The sequence below is a fragment of the Triticum urartu genome, chromosome 6 (assembly GCF_003073215.2).
Source record: "Triticum urartu cultivar G1812 chromosome 6, Tu2.1, whole genome shotgun sequence".
Taxonomy (NCBI): domain Eukaryota; kingdom Viridiplantae; phylum Streptophyta; class Magnoliopsida; order Poales; family Poaceae; genus Triticum; species Triticum urartu.
This window is the reverse complement of record NC_053027.1, coordinates 68,911,142-68,937,612: the sequence shown is the minus strand read 5'-3', so window position 1 is coordinate 68,937,612 and position 26,471 is coordinate 68,911,142. Positions and strand designations below refer to the sequence as shown.

The window sequence follows — 26,471 nt, the reverse complement described above, 5'->3', positions numbered from 1 at the left end:
TTTTTTCTTCAAAATGGCTATATACATCAGATTTAGAAATAAATTTAAAAATATTTAGGAATGGAGGGAGTACCAATTGGCAATTGCAAATTCTAGCACTGAATGTCTACATCTGAAAGGGGCATCATAGAATTTTCTAAAATTGCAACGGTAGGAAAAACAATTCATCTCGGTCTAGATCACAAACATGAAAACAGGGCATAACTTGGCCGCAACCGCACCAGGATTCGTACAGCGATAAGCATAGTGGCAACTGAGCAAAACGCACCACCATTGCTGTCTTCTAGGTCACCGCGAATCTCCCGGCACAAAACTTACGAATCAGTGGTAAAACAAAGTCACCTTGGTTACAGCATCATGTCTTGCTTAAACACGCCTAACACGGCCCTAGCGAAGTACATGAAGATCGATTTCTGATACCAGCTTAAGCATTCTCCGTCTATACTCTATGGCACCAGATGCGTGGCCCAAAGAAGTGACCCCAAAATCAAGAAGCTCACCCCTGCAGATATACTTAGTCAGAAAACCGACATGCATGTAAAAAATCTTTGCTTATGTGTTTTTTTAGAAGGCCCTGTGTGCGGGAAGTATGGGTGACTTCGCATGATAAGAGGATAAGCTGCTAATTCATGATTGGAAAAGTCACAAAGCCGCCTTATAATAGGTTTCCAAGCAATACACACAGAAATTAAGTCTTATATGCAAAATTGAAAAGTATAGTACTACTCTGTTTTTAAATGTAAGACGTTTTGGAAGTTTAAATTGAACTGCCAAAACATCTTATATTTAGGAACAGAGGGTGTACAACTTAAGAGTAAAAGGCACATGAGCTGCCCATCATGCTTCAGGAGAGTCTCGAGAAGATATAATTCCAGTTTTGAAGAAATAAGCACATTAATTAGCAGAAACATAATATCTAAATGGGAAATAAAAGCTTCGGGCCCTCAAACATTAACTCTGATGCACAGGTTATGCAATGTTCTTCTTTGGAATGTCATTGGTTCCATGAATTATGTATATAGAATACCAAGACCTAAACATGTATCGTGAGCCCAAGACATTTCACCCTTATAAATTTCCAAAGATCTTTATTATACATAGCAAAAGAAAAAACAAGAACCGGCAGGAAAAGAGTTTTGTGTACAGATGAGCCCTCTAATTAGAATAGTGGAGGCTCCACTGCCGCACAAAGTGCAGAAGACATATCACTCACTACCTGTGATGCTACTAGGTAGGGCTCTGATTGTTGCTTGGTGCTGCCCAATGTAATTGTTCATGGGCAAGCAAAACCACCTGATCCTCATCAAGGAACTCATCTATGAAAAGACGCCTATTGTGTTTTTTTCCATACATTAAACCACACATGTAGCAAACTTTCGGCACACAAATAATCTGGGCAGCATGATATTGAGCAAGTCCAATATACCCAAGAAGATTGAGACTGCCTCCAATGAACTAGGTTTTTCTACAACATGGTTAGAATGAGTGAATATACACGCTAAAACGCGTCTAGATACATACGAATCTGAGAAAATAGAGAAAAGCTAAAACATCTTATATTTAGGAATAGGGAAGTATTTGATAATTTCTTAAGAGGTTTTTTTCTTTCAAGAATGTAACTTCTTAGAGGTTGCAATCAAGCATGAGATGAGCTCGAATATTTCAGCCGAGACACTGAGACCAGCACCGTCAGAGACAGCTTGGTCAAACAGTTGCACCAGAGAAACTCAAACGCAAGGACCAAAGTTATCTGGCTTACGCACTGGACCAGGACAGGAAAATCAAGCCAACTTGAGCGGGTTTAAACTCAACCTGAGTGAATTTGCCAAGCTGATGGGTATTGGTTGTGGGAATGTGGGATAAAGATGTGAGTGAAACCTGCATGTCTTACCATAATTTCACTGTGAATTTATGTTGTCCAGTTTCCACTATTGTTCTTCAGATGTGTTAGCTAAAACTATGCACACCACGAATCTAGGTTATCATAGATTAGTTTGATATTTCACAATAATAGATGGATAAACGCATTCCTGAAATTGTTTTGATCTTTATTTCCAGAGTCACGTGGCAATGCTGATCAATAAAGAAGAAACCATGCAACCATTCCTGGTTTGACAAGTTCTTTCCAGTAGCATGAACCATTAATTTTCTGCATTACAAAGACAGCAAAGCACCATAATTCTTAAATACAAACAGCATAAGCTTGCCAGGAGAGAATCCCCAACAGTATAAGCACTACTGTGACAGCAGGCTTACCTCTTCGTAGTTCATAGACTCGGTTTCGACAATGATGGTGGGAAGCCAAAGTAGGAGTGAACTAGATTGGGAGGATAATAGTGTTTTGCTCTGCAGACCTTCTTAAGTTCTGAGGTCTTGACATCCAGAGAAAACAAATCAAACTCGTTATCCTCGGGCAACAACCCACGTGCAGTATCATCCCACTGAGCTATTCGAATACATCGAAGGAATAATAATCTCTCAGTTGCACCCACAGTGAAATAGCGACATCGAGGAGGCAGTGCTATAACATTTTTCAGCTGCCACTCTTTGGGAGATTCGCCGTTGTTTTGTCGAGCGGTATGATGGAGATAAAATGTGGTAGGGCTGTAAACACCGACCAGAGTAAACATCTCGAGGGCTCCTTCTGCGCCATCAACAATAGTAGACATGTATACACTCTGTCCAGGCTGGTTTGTAAGCTGCACATGGTAGCCGGTGAGAATGTTGACAATGGAGAACTCCATTAAGCGCATGTCCAGCATGAGCAACTTGTCCCTCCAAAGAGCCGGCCAGTAGAAGCAGCCACGCACGTAGTTGAAACGGGACAGGCCATTCCAAGAGGGCTCAACTGTGCCCAAAGAGCTCCAGCTGGGAGATGCAGCAACACACCATTGTCCGGTGATGGAAGAGAAGACAAACACGACCAACTTGGTTTTGTAGCACGCCGTGCAGATGACCCTGAACGAGCATAGGCGCAAATTCGGCAAGGCGCTCCTGCTGGACGGTCATTTCCTCAGGTATGGGCGGGAGCAGCGCGTATCTCCGTGACAAGGGATCGCACACCGCGAGGTTTGTGAACACCGGATGGGCATCAAACCGGCAGCTGCACTCGAGGAGGACGCGGCGGTGGCGGACGTCGCGGAGGTACCAGGGGGTGAGCCAAGCCTTGTCGGGCTTGGGCACGAAGGAGTAGGAGAAATCTGCGCCGTCGGCGAGGGCACGGGCGAGCGGGGCGGAGGGATGATGTTCATGGGCGTGATGGAATCCACCTTTGTCGATGGCTAATCCTAGGAGTGGCGGCGGAGGAAGGAGCGCTCGGCGATGATGCGGCGGAAACGGGGGCCGGCGGTCGATGCGCGGGCGAGCCCGGCCGGGGTGGGCAGACGAAGGAAGATCTCCTCCAGGATCTCGTCGAAGAGATGCGGCGCCGTCGGGGCCATGGTCGGGCGCCGGCGGCCGATCGACCGCCGGGGGAGGTGGAGAGGAAGGGGATTAGGGTTAGCGGAAGGTGTTGTGCGAAGTGAGCGAGCGAGCAGAGCAAAGGATGAGAAAATGGTTTGAATGGTTTGGATAATTTCATTGTAAGGCGGCTTATTTCAAGAATGTAAGCTAAAACAATTTGTGGAAAGAAAACACCATTTGCGGAAATCTTGCAGATGTAAAAAAAATCGAGAATACTGAATATCTATTTATAATGTCAATGAGAATACTAAGCCCCTCCCCGGTCAAACTTCCCCTCCCGCTCTGCCCCTCCTCCATACCGCCGTCAATAGACCCCGCCGGGCGAAAGCCCGCACGGATCTGGCGTTGGCGGGGCGTCTTTCCATTTGTGTGTGGGGGAGGGAGGGATACACGTGTCGCGGTGGGCGGTGCGGTGTGACTTCGGCGCGTCTTCTCTGTCAGTGGTGGTCGGGGACGGAGGTTGAGAGGCGCTCGCGGCCTCCTCCCGGTGGCTTTCTCAATTCGGCCGCGTCCTCCTGCTGTGCTCCAGTGGGCGTCGTGAGGCTTGCCGGCTAGGAGATGTCCAACAGGGGGTGATATCTGTGAGGCTCGCGTGGTGGTGCTTGCCCCTCCCTCCGTCATGTTCAGCTAGTGGTGGTGCGTGTTGGCGCCAGGCATGCCTCCTGGCTTCGGGTTGGCACGAGTCTGGTGGGGGTGCAGCGTGGGCAGGCTGGATTCATCGGGATCTGCCCTGTTGTGGCCCAGATCTGATCATGTGCAGTGGTGTGCTGCAATGGTCCCTTGCTCTATGGTGGTGCAGGAGGCGTCGTTCCGCGGTATATTGCTGCTCTGCGGAGGTGGTTTGCCCACTTGGGCGAATGTCGTGCTCCCGACGACGCTCGCGGGCGCTGCTTACCTGCTTGGAGGCATCGATGTTATGGTGACTCCCCTTTGAGACTCTAGGGGAAACCACGATCCTGCTTCGCCTTGTAATGGTCGATGGCGGGCACGTTTCGCATCGCATCCCTTCTTGAAGGCATCAACTAGGAGTTGGCTTGATGTTTTCGTGTGGTTGCTACTCAGTGTCGGTTTGACGGTGGTGGTGGTGGTGCGGCCGGCTTTGGGTCGATGGTGGCGTGTCTCTTTGTCGACAGGGAGGTGGTGCTTTGTCAGCGTCGTATTGGTTCGACCTTTCCATGGAGTAGATTCCGATTTTTCTCCCGAACCCAGGTTAGCGGGGGCGTGTGCCTCTAAGACCACATCGGTCCTGTACAACACCTTCCCCCCATTTGCAGGGTGTTGTTGGGTGGTGACCAAACGGCCGACGCCCAAGCCTCATCTTACTTGGTTAGATGAAGATGAAAGCTGAGCCCCCCCTCTGTGTTGGTTGCGCTGACGATATTTGTAATGGCGGTCGGTGGTTGTGTCTGGCCTCTGGTTGTCGATGGTTGAGCTTCTCGAGGTCCGGCAACGACACCGCTTGGTGTTGTCAAGCGGCCATTTTCTTCATGTGTGCTTTTCTTCGATGGTTTCTGGGATTTGGCTGTAGGCCTGGGTGTGTCCTTTTCAGCTGTCTCTTTTCCTTTGTTTTCTACATGTACTTTGGTTTACTTGAACCTATCTTATATGAAGCCGCGAGACTTTTAGGATTTTCAATGAATATATTCAGGTGGGGGTTCGCTCCCCCCAAGTGATCATTAAAAAAAGGAATACTGACAACATTCAAATGCACCTCTTTTTAGTCAAAGATCCTTGAATTTTCTTGAAATTCGACAATGGCTTGTAGGTTTTGTACCTGAATGTGTTTTGATCGTTGTACTAAAGCTGCGACAATTAATATAAATTGGAGGGAGTACTGTATCATAATATACTACCGTATTATGACTTATGAAACAAAAAAAATTATGCTTTCTGCAATAGTGACAAGCACAATTAAGCATTGTTAAATCAATTCAACCAAACTGGGACTCATATAATCCTCACCAGATCATCTGAGCTACAATGGATCCATGGAACATAGGAAAAGCAGCAAGCACAAACTTAGTGTCTGACATTTGCAGCCTACCAAATATGAAGAAGCAGAACTACACAACTACTACCTAGTTTCAAGTTCTTACTTGGCTGGGGCAGGGAGGTCTGCACTGGCACGAGGGGCGACATTTGCAAGGTGGGCAAGAGGCATTCCAGTGCCCTCCATGTGGCCGGAGGAGTCGATGCCCTTGGTGAGAGTTGTAGACTGTTGTACCATCTCCAGCGCTTGTATTCTGAGCTCCATTGGATAGTCCTTCACACAACCAATTCTTGGACCATTCCCAGTGCTCCATTTCAGGGACAGCCTGTGGCCGAGCTGGTAGGATTTTGACTTGCTCTTGGAATTCACCCTCTCAAGAATTGCCTCCTGTGAGACGCCGGCATCTCTGGGGCTTTGCAGGCCACCTGATAAGGTTCTTTGGTAGGTTGCTCTTGCTTGCTCTGCACGGATATTATTGCCTTCGTCAGCTTCAGTCTGTGAAGATGCCCCAGATGCCTTGTTGGAAGGAAGAATCAATTGTGAAGGATTGGATGATATGATAGCAGCAGCAGGGTTCTGTTTGGTATTGGGCACTGGATCTTCATAGTAGTCTTCCTTGGTGAATGAGCACACCTGAATATGCAAAAATAAGTTCATGAAGTGAACCGTGTTACATTTGTTAACATACGAGTGTGTTTACTGTTTAGATTTCGCTGATCTAAAAATATTACACCTCAACTTCTTTCAGATCAACTCCATTCTCTTCTAGAAAGCTCAGGAAGTTGCTAAGGTTTTCCGCACTCGGTTTGTAATGTCCACTATAGGCCCAGATGGACTGAAATCAGGACAGATCATCAGAGAATCAAATTAGCATAATATCCCACGAGAAAGCACAGTAACAAAATCATGAGTATGAAACGACTAGTAAATCTTTTGGAACATGGATGCAAAATCAGTACAGAAAACCACACCCTAAGTAACAATTCACTGAGTGTAAAATCTTTGTGTAAGCAGCACCACTTGGTACGATGGGTGCCTCTTGACAATACCTTGATAACTCCATTTTCTGCAATAAACCGTCCAGCAGCTATGGTAGCACCTCCTGCTAAAAAGCTGGAGTGCAGGAATACACCTCTCTCTTTCTAGATATAGAAGTAAGCATACAATTAAACACTTGTAGCGAAGCTAAACTTCCAAAACATGACATAACATTGCTCAGTAGCAATAGTCAAACAACCTTCCCAGCATACAGTTTCTTTGCTGTGCTCATAACAAAAATCCATTTCGTCCCTTTAGGGCCCTGGCTTGTATCAAGTGGTTCTCCAGACATCTTATGGGTGATCTTTCCCTCTGTAATGATGTATTCATAGTACTCACGCTCTTGCTGCAAAACATCAGACAAGTGTTAGAACCATCTGGTAGGCTTAGCTGCTACAAAATACATAGTTCATGCAGAACAATCTTCTAATCTTTCATGTGGCAACTTATTAGCAACTAATTTGAACATGTTTCAAGACTTGTGGAACTTTTGGCAGTAAAATAATATCTTTGATAACTCTGTCCAAAAATTGAAGGCGTACGTACGTTTTCCAAGCTTAACTTTGATCAACCAGTTTCCGGACTATATGTGGATTATCTCAATGCAAATTGTTACGATTGAAAGGAGCTTTTTTTATGAATCCAATGATATCAATTTTGTATCAACTAATCCAAATTTGGTTGAACAGATTGTTGATCAAAGATAAATTTGAGAAGAGTGTGTGTGCCTTATAATTCCGGAGGGAGTATTGAGTGTTGCCAATATATCTCAGTTTGCGGATCAGACTGGTATTTCGAGGGGCGAGCTTTGGTTTGAGGTCGAGGGATATCGGATATGACTTTCCCTCCACTTGATGCAGATCCACATTTTTTTTTGAAAAGTAGGTTTAACCCCTGGGTAAGGCTGTTGCCTTGGCGCAGTGATAAAGCTGCTGCCTTGTGACCATGAGGTCACGGGTTCAAGTCTTGAAAACAAGCTTTTACAGAAACGTAGGGAAAGACTGCGTACAATAAACCCAAAGCGGTCGGACCCTTTCCCAGACCCACGCCGATGAGGATGGGGCGAGCACAACTGGCGTGCAAAGGGGTATTCTTCTACAAATGCCTCCACCTCGGCCAGCTCATCAGCACGCCCCCACGGTACTGTGGTGACACTGTAGGTGTGAGTACCGCAGGCGGCAGCTTGCTACTTGCACCGAACCCTCTGGTGCAGTAGACATCGCCACTTCTCCTCTTCGACTGAACAACATGTGTCGAGAGGAGCCCTGTTGCCACTAGGCCATGCTTCGACACCGACCTTGAGGCCCCCCGTGCTCGTGCATGTCGCTCAGCTCCGGTACACTCCTTGTCACACCATCGCCTCCGACGGACCGAAGCCGATCGCGTCATGGCGACAATTATCTTTGGTGGCATCCCTGATCCTGTGACTTCCGCTCCAGTGCTCGTACCTGTATCCAGGCCCAATCGGATGCGGATGACTTGCCGACGGGCAGGACCTCGCATGCGGCAAGGCTTTGCTATTGATTTTTCCATTTTATGTTGTTTGGAAAATGATATTATGGAAATCTTCGAGGTTAAGGGTTAGCTTAGTACTCCGTTTGTAAAGTAATATAAGACATTTTGGATCACTACTTTAGTGATCAAAACGCCTTATATTCCTTTACACAGGGAGTAAGTAATAATTGTAGGGAGGTTGCGTCTTCGATCAATGAGCTTTTGACAACGAGGTGAATCACGCTTTGGTTATCCTAAAGAAAACAACAACGAATGGGCTGTCGATTCTGATTAAAATTATGTGTTTGTAAACAAAAGAAGTTTTTCAGCCACAGGTTGTAGTTCCTCTGTTGCAAACAAAAGATGTTGTCAGATGAAAGAGATTTTTAGAATGGCAAAGGCCTTCGTGACTTGGCTAAGCACAATTCTTTTGGTAGAATCTCCTAGGGAGCATAAGTTGGACTTTATCGCCTTAATGGAGACTGGCAGAGCCAATTTTTTAGCTCCCTTCTTAAACCATCTGTGTGGTGATCTTGATTTTGCTTGGCACTGTCTCCCTCCACATGGGAGATCAAGCGGTATCCTTCTTCAGGTCAATAGGACTACGTTTTTGGACGTCAGGAACATGGAGGTGGGTGGCTTTTGTGTCAAGTTCCGTGTCCGTTTATGGAGCTGCCCAGGCAGAGCTCAAACTTGACTTACCCTCTGAGCTTGTTCATCTTTGTGGTTCAGAGTCTCTATCCATGTTGGTGGGTGAAGACTTCAACATTATCAGGTAGCAGAGCGAAAAAAATAATGATAATTTTAATGTGATTGTTTTTAATGCCATTATTGGGAGCTTGGACTTGAAGGGCGGGCCCGGCGAAGTGGTAGTCTCTTCACTTGTGGCCTAAAGGTCCTGGGGTTCGAACCATTATTTAGAGCTTGGCCCCCATCCCGCGGGCGGACCCGGTGCAGACGTCGAAGGCGGGTTTGTGGAATCCTCAACCAAGCCTAGTTGCTATTCTTCGTCCGCTGTGGGCCAGGTCGCCTGCTCGAACGATCCAATACAGAGGGGGTTGGTTCCGCGTGGCCGAGCGAACCCTAGAAAGGCAGGCGGCGGCGGCGGAGTGGCCGGTGGTGGCGTATCCAGGATTTCCTCCTCTGGTTTCATCCGATCTGATACTTCGATGGCGGGGCGAGGCGATTGGCGTGGGCAGAAGCAGGGCAACTCGGGCGGCGGCCGCGGATCCTGGGTGCAGGGCCGTGGAGATGCTGGTGGCGGGGGATTCTGGGTGGCAGGGCGAGGTGATGCAGGTGGTGGCGGTGCTGGTTGGCGTGGACCAACGCAACAGAGACCGCCCACTCCTCCAACTCTCTCCACTCAGCCCAATCCTCTGGTTGGGGGTGCATATGGCGTGGAGCATGGATTTGGAGGTGGTCAACATGGTCATGGGGAGTACTTAGTTGGCCGTGGTGGACATGGATCTGGGCAACATGGGAGCGGTGGTTTTGTCTCCGGACAGCAAGGGCAGTTCTACCAGCAACCTCCAATTCCTCCTTCAGGTAACTTTCAGACACATCCTGCTGTTGGGTTTGGAGCAGTTCAGTTTGGCCAGATGGGCAATGATGCTTTGGGTAGTTATCAGTATTCTGGAACTAGCAACTCACCTAATCAACAAGGACAGGGGTATGGTTATACTGGTTTCAATTCAAATCAATCTGGTACTAGCACTGGGCCTGCAAATATTGGGAGCAGATCACAGATGACATGCTATAAATGTGAGAATACTGGTCATGCTGTTAAGGATTGTCAGACTGTGTTATTTTGCGTCAACTGCACCAAGGATTCACACCTCTCGTGCAAGTGCTCTTTCCTGTCACAACCTAAGCCTGTTGCCAGTCTGGTTGGTAGTGCTGCTGATGGTTTGCAGATGTTCTCAGCAAGGACCGGAAAGAAGCCGGAGCCAGATGAAAACAAGCAGGCTATAGCTATTATTACTGTGAAAAATGCAAGCCTGACTGCGTTACAGCTTGTTAACTCTCTCAGCATGATGTTCCAGTGGGGATGGGAGTGGCAGGCTAAGCCTTATCTCAGAGATAGCTTTTTAGTCAAATTCCCTTCCGTGAATAAAATTGATGAAATGAAGGCGTACAATTTCTTTGGTCTGATTGGAACAACAGCTAATATCAAAGTAGATAGATGGACCAACTCTTCAACTGCAGCTTTCAAACTGTATGTTTGCTGGGTTAGAATAACAGGGGTTCCCGAGACACTGGAGCACTATCAAGGTTTTTGTGAAGTTGGTTCTCTCATTGGTTCAGTTTTGGAACTGGACATGGAGCTCTATAGGCAATGTGGAGTTCTCAGGGCTAAGATTGGAGTTATGGATCCTAGGAAAATACCCTCTAGCGCTCCCCTGAATGAAAGTGGTTTTTATCTTCAACATATACTTTGAACTGGAAGACATAGTGGAGGAGGGTGGTCCTATGGAGGGCGGTATCTTGGTTAGCTATCCTAGTGGTCCTGATTCATCTCATAACGCTACAGAGAAAAGACCGAGAGAGCAAAGTAACAATGAGGAGGTGGGATGTAGCAAATCTCCCAAACATGGTACTGGGTCTGGAAGGTCGGATAAAGGAAACACTTCAGGTTCATCAGAGGTTGTGATTCCGAGTCAATACGAACTTGATAAGAACATGGTTGCTGAAAATGAGGTGAGGCAAAAATTACTTGACAAAAAGCGGGATGCTGAAAGAGTTCTCTCTGGTGTGGAACAGGTTAATGCTGAGTTTGCTAATAGCGCTGCTATGTTGGAGGATTTCACAGAAGTGCCTGACAGCCAAAAGGAAGAAGAGTTTGATTGCACTCAAGACCCAGATGACTTTGCTAGGAGGCTTGGGGTTAGCACTCAAAAAGTTAAAGAAATCAATGACAATGTTGAGAGGGAGATGATTGCGGAGGAAAATGAGAATCTGCTACTAGCACAAGATAAGGAAAATAGGAGCCCTTCTCTCATCAGCTCCACTCAGGCCGTGACCGCTCCCGGGAGAGAAGTGAATCAGAAGCAAACTCCCTTCTCTGACAAAGTTGATGTATGTTTACAATACCCCTTACAAGACATGTGTGGTGTCGATGCAGTCAATAAGCAGAAAATGAGGGAGGCTGAAGCCAGAGTTCAGAAAGCAAAAGACAAGGCGGCGCTTGATGAAGCTGCTAGGAGAAGGAGTGAAAGGCATAAGAATAAAGATGAGGGGCATACTATGGACAAGGCTACTGAAATGGCAAAGAAGAAAAATTTGGAAATGGCACCAGGTACTAATACACCTACTGTTTTAAATACAATGCCTAGTTTCATTTCTCACATCACGCGATGTATTGGTGTTAGTCTAGGTAAAACTCCTGAGGAAATAGATCGTACTAATTCTATGATCAAGAGTTTAGAGAAAAGCAGAAGTGAATTGTTCTTTGCTAATAAGAGAAAAGAAAATGCTAGAAACGTGGATTTAGAATCAAAACTAGAGAGTTTTGATCCAGATGATATTAAAAATTTATTATCCGACTCAGATTCTGATGCTGAGGAGGATGAGAAGCTTAGAGATGAATTAGTGTTATTATCTTCGCTGTATAAATCAAGAAATATAAAGACTGGCACTGGAGGATTCAGTGTTAAGCCTAAGGTTAGATGTGATGTAACAAATGTTACACAAAATTGACCGTTTTTATGGCGGGGCTATTTTGGAATGCAAGAGGGCTGGGTGAACCTGAAAAGAGAAGATTTCTAAGGGAATCTATCTCGGAGCATAGTTTAGAGTTTATATGTGTGCAAGAAACAAAAAAGAAGGACTTTGATGACTCTTGGTTGGCTGGAGTAAGTGGTAGATTTACTTATATTTGGCTATGGCAGCCCTCTGAAGGTGCTTCTGGAGGGCTGCTTATGGGGGTTCGGGAAGATCTATTTGAGGTAGACGTCTGTATTGCAGGTACATACATGACCAGAATGGTTATTATGGATAAAAGATCAGGATTCAAGTGGAATCTGATCAATGTCTATGGAGCTGCTCATGTGAGGAATAAGGAGGAGTTCCTGATGGAGCTAGTGCAAGCTCTGGGGTACAATAAATTGCCCTGTGTTTTTGGGGGCGATTTTAACTTAATTAGGAGAATTAACGAGAGAAACAAAATTAAAAAACTTCCAAAATGGTCTTTTTATTTTAATTCTATTATTGAGCATTGGGGCTTAAAAGAATTAGATTTTTCGGGGAGGAGCTATACTTGGTCGAATAATCAGGAGGATCCGCTTTTTGCTAAGTTGGACAGAATTTTAGTGAGCTCTCTTTGGGAGCAGCAATTTCCTTTAGTAACTGTCAGAACCTTGGTGAGAGGGGTTTCTGACCATGCAGCACTTCTATTACATACAGGGATTAAGTCTACTATTAATCGCAAGCCTTTTAAATTTGAGCTATGCTGGCTGTCTAGAGAAGAGCTCCCTGATATTGTTAATAAAGTCTGGAGTTCCACTGTTCGTAGAGGTAATAGTCTTGATTGGTGGCAGGATTTCATGCGAAAATTAAGGAGAACCCTTAAAGGGTGGAACCTTAATGTAGAGGGTAGATATAGGAGAGATAGAGATGAGATTGCCAATAAGCTTGACTTTTTGGATAAGAAAAGTGAGCTCTCTGGGGTTTTAGAAGCTGACTATGTTTTGAGAAATAAGTTGCAGAATGATTTGAATAAGATCCTTAGGGAAGAGGAGATTAAGTGGTACCATAGGTCTAAAGAAAAAGATATTAAGGAGGGTGATGGTAATACGAAATACTTCATGATTAAGGCTAGCGGTAGTGTAAGTGCATCTAGTGCCACCCCTAGTTGGTTTTGGAGTATTGACGACAAACCTAGTTGAGGGACTAATGTGTTTGTGAGAATTGCAGGATAACACAGGTAGAAGTCCCTCATTGATTCAGTTTTCCTACCAGAGATGACCCCTAAAAATGTAAGAAGACATTGAAGACAAATGTGGTATGTGAAGACATTCACATTGAAGACTATGACAAGAGAAGACATCGCATGAAGACTATGGAGCGTGAAGACTTAGTTCTTTCGTCGTTCTTTTTCTTCTTTGTTGAGTCATAGGAACCATCGTACTATTAAGTGGGGTCCAAGAGAACCAGTCAGAATGACTGAAGTGATGCTTAACCAAAATCCTATGTCTTCGAGTGAAGACTATGAGAGCAAATCTTGTCCAGAGTTGGATAAGTCAGCTTTGCTTGTAGCCCAAGTAAAGTTGCCGTGTGTGTTTGAAATCTGATCGTTGGAACACGTGTCAGTTCCTTAGTGACCGAGGGTCATTTCGGACAAATCAGGTCGGGTTGCCTAGTGGCTATAAATAGCCCATCCCCGACAACCATAAACGGTTGACTGCTCAGAGTTAGAGTACAGCTTTTGTCGTTTGAGAGCAACCCACCTCGAAGCCTTTGAGAGAGAATTCCTTGCGAGGATAAAGCGCTAACCACCCAGAGCCAAAGAGTGTTAAACATCACTTAAGTCTTCCTGTCTGTGTGATCTGAAGACTTATTACACTTGAGGACTGTGAATCCTCCAGCCGGTTAGGCGTCGCGTTCTGAGAATCCAAGAGTCATTGAGGATCGCCGGTGAACGAAGTCTGTGAAGGTTTGGAAGTCTACCTTGAAGACTTATCAGAGTGATTGGGCGAGGACTGGGTGTCCTTAGCTCAAGGGGAATAAGGTGAAGACGAGGTCTTCTGAGTTGAATCTCAGCCTCCCTAACCAGATGTACAGTTGTCACAGCAACTGGAACTGGTCCAACAAATCATTGTCTTCAACGAGTCACTGGTTTCATCATTTCCTTCCCTTTACTTACTGTTGGTCCTTGTGAAGTCATTATACGATTGCATCACCATTTGGCTTCACTGAGTGATTACTTGTTCTGATTGGCTTCACAATATCTTCCTACCTGATCCTTACTGCCTAGCTGCTATTAGTCATTGCGCTTTCACTTCATTGAATACTTGACTATGGTTTGCCTAGTGTAGTCTACCTTCCGCTGCATGGTAATAGGTTTATCTCTATCGTTTGTCTTCAAAACTTCCATGTTTTGAAGACTTTCATAAAAATCGCCTATTCACCCCCCTCTAGTCGATCACTAGCACTTTTAGGTAGGAAGCGTAGGAGTAAAATTTTCAGATTCATCCAGGATGAGGGGATCATCCAAGGGGATGAGCAGCTCCTTAAATATGCGACTGATTTTTATAAGAAGCTCTTTGGGCCTGTTGAATTACTTCCCGTCTCCTTAAACATTCCTCTAACTGATATGCTTTCCGATGTGGACAAAAGTAAGTTGGCTAGTAAATTTACTTTGGATGAGATAAAAACGGCTGTTTTTTCTATGAGGCATATTAGAGCAGCCGGTCCCGATGGTATGCCTATTGAATTCTTCCAAACCTTTTGGCACCTCATTTGCAATGATTTGTTGAGTCTCTTTCAAGATTTTTATGATGATATGATTGATATTTCTAGGCTAAACTATGGGGTAGTTACATTGTTAGCTAAGGGTCAAGGGGCGGATAGGATTCAGATGTATAGACCTATATGCATGCTCAATGTCCCGTTTAAAATCTTTACCAAAGTATTAAACAATAGAGCTATGGTTACTGCTCACAAGACGATTTCTAAGGTACAATCTGCGTTTATCAAAGGGCGTTATATTTTAGATAATGTCGCTGTTCTCCATGAGACGCTTCACTCACTATATAAGTCTAAATGCGCTGCTGTTATTTTTAAGGTTGATTTTGAGAAAGCTTGTGATAAAATTAATTGGGACTTTATGCTTAGTACGCTGAAAATGAAGGGGTTTCCTGATAAATTTATTCGTTGGACAAAGGCAGTTATTCATAATGGTAAAGTAGCTATTACTTTAAATGACTTGATTGGCCCCTATTTTGTTACTAGGAAAGGATTGAGGCAGGGGGACCCGTTCTCCCCCCTATTGTTTAACCTTGCTGCTGATGTTCTTGCTACCCTGGTTCAAAGGGCGCAAGAACAAGGATTTATTAAAGGAGTTCTGCCTAGATTGTACGAGGGTGGTCTTACTGTCTTACAATACGCTGATGATACGATTTTCTGCTTTGAAGATGACTTAGAAGGGGCTAGAAACCTTAAAGTCATTCTATGCGTGTTTGAGCACTTGACGGGTTTGAAAATCAATTTCTTAAAAAGTGAAATCCATTGCTTTGGTGCCGCTTTATTGAAACAAGAAGAATATGCTCAGATTTTCATTTGTGCGGTCGGGGACTTCCCCTTTACTTATTTAGGCCTTCCTTTACATTTTAAAAAGTTGCATAATGCGCATTGGAAACCAGCTGAAGAGAAAATTGAGAAGAAGGCCGCAACCTGGCAAGGGGGTTTGCTTTCAATGGGTGATAGGATTACCCTCGCTGAGACTTGTATGAGTAATGTTCCTAGCCATTTGCTTTCTTTTCTTAAACTACCTAAAGGTGTAGGCAAGAGAATGGACTTTGTTCGTGCTCGTATGGTTTGGCAAGAAAGGGATGGAGTGAGAAAGTATCACTTAGTCAAGTGGGTGGACGTATGCCAATCTAGAGACCAGGGGGGTCTGGGGATTACTAATTTGGAGATTAAAAACATCAGCCTCTTATGTAAGTGGTTATGGAGATTAGAGAATGAGGAAGGGGATTGGCAGGAAATGATTAGAGCCAAATATTTGAGTAGGAAAACTCGGGTTCAATGTGAAGCATCTCGGGGTAATTCCCATTTTTGGAATGGGTTGTTGAGTATAAAGGATATCTTCTATTCTTGCTGTCAAAGGGTGGCGGGTGATGGTTGTAAGACGAGATTTTGGGAGGACACATGGCTGGGGAGAAAGCCACTTTGTCAACTTTTCCCCCGCTTGTATAATTTAACTTTCTGTCAACATGTTACTGTTGCTAAAGTCTTTAACCAGGATTTTGATTTTATTAGATTTAGGAGATGTCTTTATGGAGAAACTCTTACAATGTGGAATGAATTACTTGATATGTGTAGTCAGGTTACTCTGTCGGAGGAGCCTGACAGAGTTAAATGGCTTTTAACTAAATCTGGATCCTTCTCGGTTAAGTCGCTTTATCATTACCTTATAGCTAGAGTTGTTGCTTTTCCTTTTAAACCTCTTTGGAGGTTGAGAATACCTCTAAAAGTAAAAGCGTTTATATGGTTAGTGATCAAAGGGAGGATCCTAACCAAGGATAACTTATCTAGACGAGGGTGGAAAGGACCAAATTTCTGCGAGTTTTGTGGCGTTTCTGAGAGCATTGATCATCTATTCTTTTCGTGCTCTTGTGCTAGGTTTTTATGGAATGTGATATGTGGTACACTAGGTAACCTGAAATTACCTTTATCTTTCTTTGATCTTTGTCAAAACTGGATACCATCCTATTCTGGAAAGGATAGGGCTATTGTTTCTATTGGTGCTGCTGCTTTGATATGGACAATTTGGAAAACAAGGAACAAATCCTGTTTTCAACGTGTTTTCCTTTCAAATCCTATCAATGTAATATTTACCCTGTGTTCTTTGTTGGATTCATGGATGATTCTACAGAGAAAAGGTGTGCAAAAAATGCTTAGGGAGGTTTCCAAGAGGCTATCTCGGGTAGCAAATGAAGTCTACAGAAGAACATATGGGTGGAATCCTTCTGCTCTAAGACTGGGTTTTGTGTCTACCTGAAATTGGGCGGTTCTGTAGTATGTTTTGCCTATTGTTTTGGCTGATGTGCAAATTGTAAAAGATGTCTGTTCTCTCTCCGGTAGTGGGTGATTTGGCATCCTATAGATATGGTTATATGTCTAGGATGTAGGTTGCTTATCAGTTGATGAGGTGATGCATTAGGTCTGATGAAAAAAGTGGTGTGGTGGTTGTATCTAGACTTCTATTTTCTTAATGAAAATGGGGGCCATGTGGCCCTTTTATCGAAAAAAAGACTCCTTGCAGAATTATTACGCAAGGGTAAGGCTGTCTAGAAATTCTCTTCCCCAAACCCCACCTTGTGTGGGAGCTTTCGGCACTGGGTACCCGTTTTTATTCTCGAAACATGCTTTCGCCCCGCTTTATATTGTAAAGCCAATCGACCACACTATACAAGATATTGAGGAAATCCTCATAAGCTGATCAAAAGAAAGTACAACAAAACTAGTAGAGAGCAATAACAGAACACACTGGGGTGTACTACTAAACGCTCCCAAATGAGCCACCGAGGAGAAGCACAGGAGACCTGTCGTCATGCCCGAGGAGCCCACTCATCGGCGAAATCCTCAAGAGGATCATGATGCAAAGCACTGTCGCGACCATGTTAACCAAGGAAAACCGAGGTTTTCACCCTAAGTGACGATAAGGAAAGGTGGGGAGACCAAGGCGGTGCCCCCCAAGAGGAATGCAATACCCACATGCATTTCCACCGCCGGCTCCGAGACGCAAATCTTTAGCTCGACCCCGTCTCCCCCCGCGCCATGTGAGCAAGCCACAAGCCCCTCCACGACAAGGACCCCACCACGACAGAACGAGGAGCACCATATCCAGATCAGGGCTTGGCCGTCACTGGCAGAGACAACTTCATCACGAACACCCACCACAACACACCACGCCACCCACGCCGAGAGGCACACTGCCAACATCAACAACCATGCTTCCCGACGACGAGCCAATCCGTGTAGCCTGTCATCTAGGGTCGTCGCCCCGAGACCGCCGTTGTGCCACGCCTAGAGCCACCAACCACTGTGCGAGAGGAAGAGAAGTCCACTCCTTCCCATCCCTGGACAACTGCTCACTCCGTATCCGTCGACAGCAGCGGACCCCACCATGTTGGCCGCCGACCGCCAACTGTCGCGGCAATCATTGAGATCCAAATCAGGCCCTGCCCGGAAGGCCCAATCTGAATTGGGGAACACCACACCACCACCCCCAACCCTGCCTTGCTTGGGCAAAAGGGTGAGCCCCCGTGGCAACATCCGTTGCAGAGGAGACAATGGCCCTTGTGGCGGCGAATCTACATCCCTGGCAGCAGCCAGATCCCGAGGAACATCCAACCCGTTGGCAGCTACCCACTCGGGCCCGGTTAGGGTTGGAGATGAGGCCACATCTTGGATCGGCGAAGCTACAGCAGGTCGAGGAGGAGAGCGTCGCGCCGCGAGGATGCCACCGCCGGCTAAGCCGGCCAACCATCCCCGCCTTCCTACACCCACCATCCACCGCCGTCGGCCTGGATCTGCCATGCAGGACATGGCCGCACCGAGGCACGTCACCGCAGAAGATCCACACCACCACCACCCTGCAACGCCGCCACCAGAGCCCCGCGCCTCCGTCGCCGGAGACCTCGCCAACCCAGCGCCCCCTCAAGGACGAGCAGCCCAGCATTGCCCAAGCACCACACGGGAGAGGGGGAATGCCCTGCGGCCGCCAGCGCCACACGGGCTTCGCTCGGCAGCGCCCTTCGGCGGCAGCGAGGTGAAGAACCTAGGGGTGGCGGCAGCGCAAACCCTCCCGTGGCGCACACTGGGTGCGTCACGGGAGTGGGAGGGGGCAAAATGTAAAAGTCGTTACCCGTTTTTATTGAGCATGGACTTGAGGGAGTTGGCTCTCTCGGGCAGGCATTTACCAGGGCCAAAGACTTACCAACTCCAATGTATGAGAAGCTTAACTATGTGTTGATTAGTGTCGAGTGGGAGCAAAATTTTCCTCTCGTCATGGTACGGTTCGTGCATTGAATAGAGGGTACGCATTCCCCTAAATTTGCAAAATGAAATAAAATTTTGATAGTCGCATATTCACCCCCCCCCCCCCCCCCCCCCCCCTCTTTTTCCCCCCCCCCCCCCCCCCATCATCTTCGATCCTTTCACAACTAGGCCTTAATTTGACACCCATCACAACATAATCCATGTTTTCACTATGAGCAACACATATTCTAGAAAGTGAACACGAGAAGCACAAAGTTAGTAGTACTTCTTAATCGTATTAGAGGCTTGCTGAAGAAACTTGAGCGTTGAATGAAGTTAGCAATCTGAAGTTCTAATACATCTCTCCTTTGAATATTTTCAGTAAGAACAATATGAATTCAAAATAAGGATATCATCCATTAAGCAAATGATCTTACTGGACCAAGATATCTTATGCATTGCTTCTTGAGCAGAGCCCTTGGACATTCCGGAAGATCTACATCTTTTCCCTCACCAATATCAAGCCTGAATATGCAAAATAAAAGAGGCCAATTTATATGCAACATTCAATGGACTTATCTTGCAGAAAATGACAAATATCTACATATGATTGCATGATCTCATTCGAACAAGAAAAGTATCATATACACAATCACATTCATGTTGTTACCAGTAGAAGAACGGTTGGCCAGCCTGGGTCTGGCACCAGACATCATAGTAGAAATACAGGTTGTGCCCGCGTCTGTGTCTTGGATCAATCTACAAGACGACAGCTGAATTTCAGATTTTTTTTTTGCAAATAGAAATCCAAGTCAATAGATCTGTAGTTTCGACCACAACAAGATGTGCAACTTTTATGATTAGTGTCCACAACTAACAAAAACTCCCAAGTCAACTGATTCTTTTCACACCTACAGTTGAGAGCAAGTATCCAGCAAATGCAATAATACGAAAATTAGATTAAAAACAGCAAAGGATATGTACTCACAGCCTCGATCCAGTGCTGGAAAGCCAGCTTGAGAGCCTTACCATCTCTGGATAAACCCTGACCCACCTGCATCAAGCTCAGGAACATGTGTTAACATGAAGGGAAATTCCAATCAAAATAATAGTTTTCTCTTGTGGTGGCGATTTATGCAGGGCGGCAAGTCACCTTGGATGCATTGAGGCCGACGCGCCTCCAGCGCGAGGCAGCGGTCTCCGGCTCCGGGCCGTCGTAGAAAGAAACGGTGTTGTGGTTAAGCCGCGCGAAGTCCAGCGCTTGCCACCTTGATGAACGAATCCCAACCAGAAAACAGGTTAATTTTCAGCAGCCGTAACCATGAACTCAAACCAAATGAGGCACACTGCCGACACCAAAACCTCTGTTCATGGAAGCCAGCTCAGGAGTCAGGAGAGGGCAACAACCAAGAAAAGGGCAGCAGCTAGGAGCAGAATCCAAAAAATGGGGACCAGACCAAATGGATGAAAAGAAGCAAAAGGGTTTGTTTTTCTGGTAGGATTTGGTTACCAGAGCTCCTCAACGACAACGGCGGAGTCGGCGAGGTTGCGCCTAGTTCGGTAGCTCCGGTACACCTTCTGCACCTTCGTCGCCGCACCATTCGCGTCGCTTCCAGACAGCAAGGAGAGCTCCGTGTGAGCCAGCTCCAGCACGGCAGAGTCCATGTAGTCCAGCTCGGTCGCCGGACGAGGAGGAGGCAGGAATTTATGCCCTTGCACTGCAGTGTTTAACACGAGAGATAATTGGAGAATAATTTAAGGACATGAATAGACACCTGACAGTTTTTTTTTTGGAACGAAGGCTCCAGAAGAGCCCGGCTTTGAATTAACAAAGCCATCAACTGGCCAGGACTTATAACGACCCAAACAACAAGAAAGAAAACAAAGGAAACTGAAAACGACAGATACAAGGTGCTTCCAAACAGCTTACACACACCATAACAAAGAGCACAAGGATATTCTACAGGAAGTCTAGCTAAATGTTGATGGAGCTCTTCAACGCGAATTAAGCACCAAAACAGTGACAGCAAGCGAGCTTCAAGAGGAAATCGCGCTCAGTGAAGATGAACATGCCCTCATCAAACTCAAAGGAGACCACCATCATCGAACCTTCCTTCTTCAATTCCGAAGGGGACCCCTGCCCCTCGCCCTGGATCGAAGGGCGCCGGACCGTCGCAAATTGAAGCAGCTCACCCTAGAGCAAGGAGCGGTAGATTCAGTATCGCCTTGGGAGATACTCAGTGTGACCAACCCACTGTGCAAGATCACCAGGAGAAGGGCCAAACCGCAGCTCAATGGTCACCACACGAAGAGAAGAAGCTGTAGAAGGACGAGGGCAACGAAGAAACAATCGCAGAGTTGATAAACACCTCAAGCTGAGACATGACTTTTGCTTAGATTAGAATCCATGTCTGAATCGCCTATGCCGTGCTGCTGCACGCAGGGGAGAGGAACCCTATCCCCTCCCCCCACCATGGCAACACACAAACAGCCGGCCTACGGACACCCCAGAGAGCTAATCTTGCAAAAAATCCCAGTGTTATCTCCAACTGAGATGTCACTGCGCGCCAGAGAACCACATCCAAACGCCAATGCACACCCCCAACTCGCCCAAGACGACACCTTCAGGAAGGTGACGACGCAAGCCGCACCGCTGCCGCCTAGACCAGAACTGGCAAAGGTTTTCACCCGGGTATGAGAGGGAAGGGAGAGGGGATCGAACCTCAACGGCGCCTCCGAGAAGGGGAACGACGCCAGCCGGCGTCACCGCCGTCGTGGCCGGAAAAGCCGGTCAAAGATTTCTCCCGGTCCGAGCTCTCAACTCCGGCAACCCCACCTTCAACGGATCCGGCGACCGACGCCCGCCATGACCCAGATCCAGCGAGGAACAGGCAAGGGAAGGGGGAGGAAGAAGACTTCTAGATCTGACGCGCAGCCAGGGGCACGAGGCCACTCGCCTCGACCATCGCCCAACGCCTCAACCACTCGCCGCCCGCACGGCCAAGTGGGGAGGAGGAGCACCAGCAGACGCCGCTCGCCGCAAAGCAGGAGCCGCCGCACCATCCGAGGCCGCCGCCTCGGCTACAGAGGCCCTCCGCGTGGAGACGGAGCGGCACAGCCTCGCCGCCACCTTCCCTGGCAGCCGCGCGGACTTCGCCGGCGACCCCTCTGGCGGCGGCGAGGCGGGGGGACGGGGGGAGGAGGCTTGGCGGCTAGGGTTGCGTCGCCGCCCGCGTCGCCCCGTGCGGAGCGAAGCGGGGGTCTTTCCACTTCGACACCTGACAGTAACTGGACGCGAGTATTCTGTTCCCAGAATAATCTAATGCGTTGGTATCACTACCGAACTCGCGGTCTATGCCTACGGCTAGGGGCCGTCGGCATAGGTCCTTTGCCGTCGGCATAGGTCCTTTGCCGTCGGCATAGATCTATGCCTACGGCTGCCATCGGCATAGACCCGTTGGCGTAGATATCATCAGCGTAGTCTTGTCAGACCGTCGGTGTAGTATAGCCTTCGGCATAGGGGCCTATGCCGACGGCCGGGGTCAGTCGTCGGCATAGTTTAGCCGTCGGCAGTGTTTTTCCGTCTGACGGTAACGTACGGCACCGTCAAAAGCGCTGACGAGTCATGGGACGCCACGTGGCAGAGGTACGCCGACGGCTTGGCCGTCGGCATAGGTAGAAATCTATGCCGACGGCCTAGCCGTCGGCGTACCTCTTCCACGTGGCGTTCCGTGGTGCTAGCACAGCCACGTGTCTTTCCCTGGTTTCTCCTGGCGGCAGGGCTATGCCTACGGCAAAGCCGTCGGCATTGCCGTAGGCATAGATCTGCCACGTGGCAAGCCCTGGTAACTCCCGGGCTTATATATGCCGACGGCTTTGCCGTAGGCATAGTTTTCCCCCCTGTTTTCTCTTTTTCAATTCATTTGACAGCATTTCAAAGCAGAATAATATGGAATTATGCATAAATATGACAGTTCATCATCTAAATATACTCAAGTTCATCATCATCATCTAAACATAGTCAAGTTCATCATCATCATCTAAAGATCATCACCGGCGGAAGTTCATGAACATAAAAGTAGTGCAAGACATGGAACATCATAAAAGTAGCAACATGAAAGGCATGGCACGACGGCCACATGCACGGAATCATCATCAACATCAAGCAAGACCACCTCCGCCAAAACCACCACCACCAAGACCACCTCCGCCAAAACCACCACCACCAAGACCACCTCCGCCAAAACCGCCACCACCAAAACCGCCTCCGCCAAAACCGCCACCGCGACCACCATCACTCTGCCAGATCGGAGTGACTGGGGTCGACGGAGCAGTAGTCGAGCCACCGGTCCCCTACATGTTTCAGAAAAGATTCTAACGGTAAATATGATATGATAGTGTTGAATGAACGAGAACTAGTTTGCCAGTAGTTAGGCAAATGTACTAACCGGACCATCACTGCCTAGTGCCACCCATTCATCGAACGTGGGCACGTGTGGGGGTTCTCCCGCAGGTGGTGGTGGGGGTCCCATTTGTGGTGGATCCGTGCGGTTACTCCAAGATGCCAACATAGCCTGGATGTTAGTTAAACAAGCAAACAAGAAGGTCAGAAGGAATGAAAGTGCAAAAATTTTGCTTGGTTTTAAGAGGGCAAAACTAACCGCCATCATCTGACGGTTGTAATCATCATTTGCCTTCACTCGTTGCAAGTACTCTCGCACCTCGAGATTCCTATGCTCGACAAAGGCCTTATATGCCTACATAATTTAGGTTGTTTCTAAGTGAGCAATGCTGAAAATGAACTGGGAATGCTAGAGAGAAAAAGATAAAGGGGAAGTACTTACAGCATGCTGGCGGGCTAAGGGAGTCTGTGAATGCCCCGTACTCTCTAACTGGCTCGGGTTGGTAGACCGAAGCCGCGTGTACGAGATCGAAGGAGTTATCAAGCCATCGAAACACGGATACCGGCCATGTGACTTCCCGTGGATGGCCACCACCGCCGTGTCGTCGATCTGAGACTGGGCGACCTCAGGAACAGGAACATCCGGATGCAACTTCTGATAGTGCTAAGTGTAAGACTCCAGGTGCTCCTCGGTCTTGCTGTTGTACTGGCTCTCGCCCTCCTTGGGATGACTCCGCTCGCGGGCTAGCTTCCACGACTCAATGTCTGAGAGCGGCCTCTTCAACTTGTCCTCCTGCAATGTCAAACAGAAGTTAGCCATACATAAGAACATGACGGTAAATAAGAACAAAAATGCATCATGCATATAGATATACCTTCATGGCCTTGAAGCCCCAATGGTTCCTGTTTCCTTGGCCGTGTGTCCCGTCTTTTCCACGGTTAGCCCGGGCCTTGATGCTCTTGGCAGCAAACTCTGCATCGGCGCCGAGCCACCTATCCACCAAACTCGCCTATCTGTCATGCCTTCCATAGCACCAACGAGGAACAACCTATGCACATTTTGGAAGCATGACATGTGAGCACGAAACATATAGTTGACTGCTTGAAACAATGATAAGTTAGTAATAGTTACCATCATGAACTGCTCCCTGTTCAAGGTAAGTCATTGCCTCTGTGCTTGAGTTTTGGTCATCTTTTGGTGCAGGTAGATGTGGTAGTACTACGAGACGGCAACCCAACGCACCTTGTACTGCAACTGACGAGCTTTCTTCTTCGCAGCCGCAAGCAAGACCACGTCGGCTCTGGCCTTGTGCTCGTCAAGAACTCTATAGAGTTGCTGCAATCATGCATAAACTAGAAGCAAACAAGGCATGAGTTGAGTGATTCAATGATAAACTATGAACGAAACTGAAGACAAGTGATTCAGAAGAGAACTTGCCCAAAATTTGGTGATCACGGCCTTAGTGGCCGTCCCGTACTCCGCGTTGCTGCAAGCCTCGTAGTGGGCCCAGCTCGTGGCCAAAACCCGCAGCTACGGGTCCCTGTCTGGCCGCGGGCAGAATAGGCCAGGCCAAAACTCCTTCAACAGGATAGTGATAAGGCCGTTCGGTTTACGGCCCTTTCCGCGAAGGATCCAGTTTCTGCAAAAGAATCAAATGATTTCCATGTGTACAATAAGAAAATTTTGTCATGTGTTGAAAATATGATTGAGAGGCACTTACTCTGTCCCCACAGGTTCAATGAGCCACTTGTGCTCCTTGATAGAAGGTGGTGTAGGTAGTCCGACATTACCACGCAGCCACCCCTGCGGAGCACCCGGTGGCAAGTCACCCCACAACTCGGGATCAACCTCCCCTCCACCCTCCTCGCCCTCCTCCTCACCCTCCTCCTCGGCCTCCTCCTCCTCGCCCTCCTCCTCCTCCCCCTCCTCCTCCTCCTCACCCTCCTCCTCGGCCTCCTCCTCCTCGCCATCAGGAACATACTCCTCCTCAAACTCAGAAGGTGCCTCTGTATAGGAGGGCATCAAAGAAGACCCTCCTATTTCGGACACGGCCCGGAGTTTTTTGCCCCGGCTGCCTCTCCCCCCACCCCCTCCTCCTCTAGGGGCTCTCCCCCCCACCGCCTCCTCCTCTAGGATCTCCTCCCCCGACCCCTCCACCTCCCTGTGAGGTGTCATCCTCACGTAGTTGGGAGGGAACCTTGTGGGCTCGTCCACTCCGAGTAAGTCCTTTGAATTTACTGAGGAAACTGGCGCCGCTGGACTTGCCCATGATTAGCAAACCTGCATTGAGAAGAGAATAAACAATTAGTAAGGATATCAATTAAACAAGCATACAGGAAAACCATTAATACCAGAAGAGCACATTAAGCATACTATCGTAATGATCATTAAAAGAACTTACATTTTCTAGAACCCATATGAATCATCACTATTGTAATCTATTTCTGGACCAGTCTCATCATCACTATCACGCATATCTTCTTCGTTGTCTGGCGGACGTGGAGGCTCTTCCTCATCGTCAGCGTCTTCATTTAACTTTTCAAGCATAATTATGTCTCTTTGATTCACAACTGCCTCACCATCAATCCGTGTGTCATCGTCGTTTGGGTCCAGGTCAACATAACCCAAGTCATCATCCTCGTTGTTTCGGACCACGTCATCATGTTCCTCTTGATAGAACACTCCCTCGTATGTCATGGGGTTTATGTTGTAGTAATCATCATCGTTCGGGTCCGATAGCTTACCATGCGGCGACACCTTGAACACAACTTCCCAACCCTTTAGGTACTCTTTCTGGCATGGGTAAGGCAGATAATATACTTGTGTGGCCTGGGTAGCGGCGATAAAGAGATCAGCTCCGGCATAGACGGTTGATGGTTTAACTTCAACTAAACCAATAGAAGGCGTATGTCTCGGACCCTTTTTGGGGTCGAACCATCGGCATTTGAACACAGTGAGACTTAGGTGTTCGCGGCCACGTTTGAATGTAAGCTCGTATATTTTTCCTACCCTTCCGTAGTAATCTACTTTATTATCTCCTTCAGTGAAGACTCCGGTATTTATGGTTTTGGGATCAGGCCGACTGTTCTGGTGCTCCTCTGTATGGAAGCGATACCCATTCACATCATACTTTTGGCATGTCATGACGACAGGGTCAAAACCCATGGAAACCCATCTCAATTCTTCATCCATTTGTTCGGTCGGATCATTTCCCTACAAGTTTAATTGAAATTATAGGGTGCATGAGTTTAATTGAAATTATAGGGTGCATGAGTTTAATTGAAATAGGTAATAGGGAAGTGTGAAAAATTACTTTCTCCATGAACCACGCAACGAAATTTTTCCTTCCATCAGCACCCTTTCGGAGAAGAGCAAGTGCCTCC

The 26,471-nt window shown here is 47.2% G+C and overlaps 1 pseudogene; it reads right to left on the bottom strand.

Moving 5' to 3' along the window:
• Positions 1 to 5,683: 5,683 nt before the first annotated feature.
• On the bottom strand, positions 5,684 to 20,387 carry LOC125513110 (annotated as a pseudogene).
• Positions 20,388 to 26,471: the final 6,084 nt, after the last annotated feature.